The sequence below is a fragment of the Hyla sarda genome, chromosome 1, assembly GCF_029499605.1.
Source record: "Hyla sarda isolate aHylSar1 chromosome 1, aHylSar1.hap1, whole genome shotgun sequence".
Taxonomy (NCBI): domain Eukaryota; kingdom Metazoa; phylum Chordata; class Amphibia; order Anura; family Hylidae; genus Hyla; species Hyla sarda.
In genome coordinates, this window is record NC_079189.1 from 495,492,788 (window position 1) to 495,498,227 (window position 5,440).

Genomic DNA, 5,440 nt, shown 5'->3' on the forward strand with positions numbered 1-5,440 from the left:
GTCCATGGACTGTCAACTGGGTAGTCACCACTTCTCAATGGAAAGAGTGCTCAGGTACAAACCCCATTGACATTTGAGCTGTAGTGACTGCCCCAGTGATGGTCTACGCAATAAGTCTACAGATTTTTATGGTCACCATTGCTCTATTGTCAATGGAGTGTGAACTTGAGCTTTCTCCCTGTTGACAACTGAGCAGTAATGACTCCCCCAATGACTTTGCCCTAGATAGCATATCAGGGCCAAAACTAATGGCATTAATTGCTGGGGAACGGGGAAGAGCAACAAGAAGAAAAAAGGAAAGAACCAGTCGAGCAGTAGTTACAACATTCACAGATCCTCCTAAATGTGGGCAGCTGTTTATTTGCTGTTTGTTTGTGAGTTTTTCTGCTTTCTGTCTTTAGGAATCAGATTGAAACCAGATGACTAACTAAGCCATCGTATTGTATTGACTGTATTATGAAGCGGTGTTCTATCATTTTTTTAATATGACATCATTAACAAACATCAGTGACCTGGTTCCATTGGCAGCCATACATGGGCATGCCATAACGTCATGTTTGACAGGTCATGCGCATAATTGCCATTGTCAAAACAGTGGCATTAAAGCCCCACCTTGTGAACACCTGAAAACAGCCTCTTTTGTATATAATTTGCATAAATGTCACCTTTTTTTTCTTCTGAATTGGAGGAGAGTCCCACCAAAATCATGACTGTTGGAAAGGATATGTGACGGAAAAATGAATACATGGAAAAGATAAAGGATGAAAGTTAATCTTGGCATCATCTGTAAAAGAATCTTGTTCTTGAACTGGGCAATTTTTTTATGTTTTCTGGTAAAGTTTAACTGGCCTTTCTGTTCTTGAATGTTACCAATGGTTAACCTCCTGTATTTAGATTTTTAACCATGGCTCGACTATAGACTATGATACTCCTTAAGGGTGCTGGTTTGGCTAGGTTCACTTTACTTCCAGGCCTTTGGTGTTGTCTAGGTTGTCAGAGCTTTAAAGGGGTTATCCAGGAAAAAAACTTTTTTTATATATATCAACTGGCTCCAGTTAAACAGATTTGTAAATAACTTCTATTAAAAAATCTTAATCCTTTCAGTACTTATGAGCTTCTGAAGTTAAGGTTGTTCTTTTCTGTCTAAGTGCTCTCTGATCACACGTGTCTGGGGAACCACCCAGTTTAGAAGCAAATACCCATAGCAAACCTCTTCTAAACTGGGCGGTTCCCGAGACATGTGTCATAAGAGAGGACTTAGACAGAAAAGAACAACCTTAAATTCAGAAGCGCATAAGTACTGAAAGGATTAAGATTTTTTAATAGAAGTAAATTACAAACCTGTTTAACTTTCTGGAGCCAGTTGATATATATATATATATTCCTGGATAACCCCTTTAAAGGGGGTCAGAATAAAGCGATTTTAAACATACTAATTTTGTTTAAAAAAAATTAAAGGGGTACTCCGCCGCACACATCTTATCCCCTATCCAAAGGACAGCACCCCTGTCATTCGGGAACTCCGCTCCGTGCCCGATGACTGGCCATGCCCCCATCATTCAAGTCTATGGAAGGAGGCGTGACGGCTTTGTACTAGCCACCACGCCCCCCTCGCTTTGACATGAATGGAGGGGGTGTGGCATGGAGGATGTCCCAAACGCAGAAGCTGCAAGCTTCCGTGTTCTGGACACCGCAGCTGCCGACTCGGAGATCACAGGGGGGACCCCCGCGATCTAACATCTTTTCCCCTATCCTTTGGATAGGGGATAAGATGTGTGCGGCGGAGTACCCCTTTAAGTTTTTTTAAAAGTTGTACAATAATATAAAAGCATTCAACTGTGAATATCGTTTTAATCATATTGAATCACAGAATAAGGAAAACATGTCAGTTTTACCATTAAGTGCACTGAGTAAAAACAAAACCCTTCAAATTTGCAAAATTGCATGGTTGTTTTTTTATCACACAAACAATACATATTATTTCCCCACACAAATAATATTTTTTGGTTGTGTACTAATTTTATGGTAAAATTAAAGGTGCCATTATAAAGTACAATTGGTCACACCACAAAAAAACAAGTGGGTATGTGTATAAAAAAAATGATAAAGTTATGCCTCTTAGATGGTGACTTGGTGAGGAGGAAAAAACAAAAATGCCATTTTGCTAAAGGAGAAATTCATCAAAAATAAACTTATCCCTATCTGGTATGAGATAAGTAACAAATCGCGGGGGGCCAAGCGCTCGGACCCCCCCGCGATCAGTTACTTATCTCCTATACTGTGTATTGGGAATAAGCTTATTTTTCAAGGATGGGACCCAGAGCTCAGTAAAAATCTCCATTCATTTCTATGGGAGTGCTGAAAACACCCGAGTACAGCACTCAGGAATCATTGGCGCTCTCATAGAAATGAATGCAGGGTGTGCCGTCTACCAGTAGACAACACACCCTTCTCACTGAGAGAGCCCGGGTCCCGTCCCGGAGATCGCAGGGTGGTCCCAGTGGTTGGACCCACCGCAATTAGCTATTTATAAGTTTACTTTCACTAGAGTTCTCCTTTAAGGCCAAAATGGGCTGTGTCCTTAAGGGGTTAAAGAGCATCCTGAATAGATTTTGTGAATGACACATACCCTGTAGGAATAAGTGTGTTAGAAATATGAGAAAACCACTGTGGTTAACCAAAATAGTTGGGAAAGCATTTAGACTACTGAAACAAGAAGGTAGTGGGGAGGCACAAAAAACGCAAAAACAAAAATTAGACAAAATTACAACAGAGAGAAACATTGTCACAGAAAGTAAAAATAACTCATAATAGTCTTCCCGATCAGCTGGGAGAATGGCGAAAGGCCCCTTACCTGGCTCCTCGCCATCCGATTAGCACTCCTATGGTCCAGGAAGCCATGGCAGCCTGGAGCAAAAGAGCACCGATAAAACTGATCAATGCTGTGCTATGTGCTAAAAAAATGATAAAATGTAATCAAAATGTCCCATGTTTGGTACCAATAAAAACTACAGATCACGGCGCAAAAAATGAGCCCTTATATATCCCTGTGTAAATAAAAATATAAGAGCTATTGGGAGTCAGAAAAGGACAATTTTGAGCATACTAATTTTCGTACAAAAAATTGTAGTAAAATAAACCATAACCTATATAAATTGGGCATCATTTAATCGTATGGACCTACAGTGCACTGTGTTGAACTTGAAGCCCCCAAAAAGTTGCTAAATGGTGTGGTAGCGGGGTGTGATGAGGTTAGATGTTGTTACCCTAGGGGCAGATGGCATTAACCCTTTGTATTCGTGACGCCAGGGCGTGGTTTAGTCTAAAACCACCCAAAGGTATAATGCTGTATCCTGGGCTAGGCACGGGGGCAATAAAGACTCCGACTCCAAGTTAGTGACAATGGTAGCTTTACTGAGGGTAGAGAGTTGGTAAAGTCTATACAAGTGATGGCAAACCTATGGCACACCGAGCCCCCTCTGTGGGCACGCAGCCATAGTGCGCCAGGCGGGGCAAACCAGGACATCAGGACTCTGGTCCCGGGACAGTACACCGTGCCCCTGAACGGAGGAGCAGTGGACGGAGCACTGTGAGGCAGTACACAGACATCCAGCCTCCAGCCATACACTGTATATGTTTGAATGCTGTATGTCTGTGGGGGAACTATACTGCACCTAATGAGGGGGGACTACAACCTAATGTGGGGGACATACTTCCAACCTAATGTGCGGGAACTACCACCTAATGTGGGGGAACTATACTGCCTACCTAATGTGGGGGAACTACAATCTAATGTGGGGGAACTGCAACCTAATGTGGGGGAAAATACTGCCAACCTAATGTGGGGAAACTACAACCTAATGTGGGGGAACTATACTGCCAACCTAATGTGGGGGAACTACAACCTAATATGGGGGAACTATACTGCCTACCTAATGTGGAGGAACTACAACCTAATGTGGGGGAACTGCAACCTAATGTGGGGGAAAATACTGCCAACCTAATGTGGGGGAACTACAACCTAATGTGGGGGAACTATACTGCCAACCTAATGTGGGGGAACTACAACCTAATGTGGGGGAACTATACTGCCTACCTAATGTGGGGGAACTATACTGCCTACCTAATGTGGGGGAATATACTGCCTACCTAATGTGGGGGAACTACAACCTAATGTGGGGGAACTGCAACTTAATGTGGGGGAACATACTGCCTACCTAAGTTGTTTTATCTAAACTTAAACCTCAGTATTCTGATTTAATTTCTGTGCTGGCAAAAGTTGGCATGCATTAGGGTTTGGGCACTCGGGCTCAAAAAGGTTCGCCATCACTGGTCTATACAGTTCAGCCAGGACCCAAGGAGGTGACCAGTGATGCAGAGACCGTAAGGGCTTGCTGGGACTTGTTGTAGGACTGGACAATTGAATGTGTGGTGAGCTTGTGGGGATGTAGGGTAGGAAGGGTGTAGCTGTGCAGCGATGAAAGGGTGTTGGATTAACCCTTAACTGTCGTGATGCCAGGGTGCAGGTTCTTCCTCTATATATATATATATATATATATATATATATATATATATATAAAATATATGTATATATATATATATATATATCCTACCGCCACCCATCCCAGGAACGATAGTGAGGAATAAAGGATTGTCCACAACCGAAGGTTTAGTAAACTGGAAATAACTTTACTGCAACTTTTATGTAGGTTAACAGTAGTAACAGTCTTTACAGAGGATCAGACTTTAAGTTCCTCACAGTTGGTTGGGACCTTTTAGGGAATAAGCTCTGAGGCTTGCTTTACGCTGTTCCACTGAATTTAGGGTTTGGTTATAGGTTCAGTAGTCACGTAGATTTAGGATTGAGTTTAGTTGAACTCACGGTTTAGCAGGCTTCAGGCCTAGATTGGTCTTGAAGGTATGCACAGAGCTCTGCTCCCACCAACTGTCAGTCCTTTCACAAAGCATTGTGGTACATCATGTGACCCACTCACGTGACCTGAAAGGTCCTTAAGCTTAACCTAACAGTAGACTTAGTAGTCATGTGACCTAAGGTCCTGGAAGTACTATACATATATATAAATTAGGAAAATAAATGTATAAAAAAAACAACCCCTCAAGACTAGTATCAGGTACCTGATACATGAATGAAAAAACTGAATTAATATAAATTAAGACCGTGCTTCAATTATATGATAAAAAATTATATAAAATGTTATTTAAATTCAATAACTGCAAATAAACCTCATAGCACAGGGCCCTTGTGCAGAGGTAATATACTAAGAGCATATGTTATATCATAATACTATACACTGATAACTTGCACTGCTATAGAAAGTTAAATTAGTGGATTTTTTGATAATCCAGTATCTGATAGTCCAGACAGTATTGTAATGTCCCGTAGATAAGATAGGGCTCCGATGTAGCAAATTAAAGATGG

General features: G+C 41.6%; 1 long non-coding RNA gene across 1 annotated transcript; it reads right to left on the minus strand.

Annotated features, from left to right (window-relative positions):
* Positions 1-334: 334 nt before the first annotated feature.
* On the minus strand, positions 335-4,965 carry LOC130288475 (uncharacterized). The gene is made up of 3 exons (XR_008847451.1): positions 4,883-4,965; positions 2,855-2,907; positions 335-710 (listed from the first exon to the last, which is right to left on the minus strand). It is a non-coding gene; the product is annotated as an uncharacterized LOC130288475 (long non-coding RNA).
* Between the last annotated feature and the right edge of the window lie 475 nt (positions 4,966-5,440).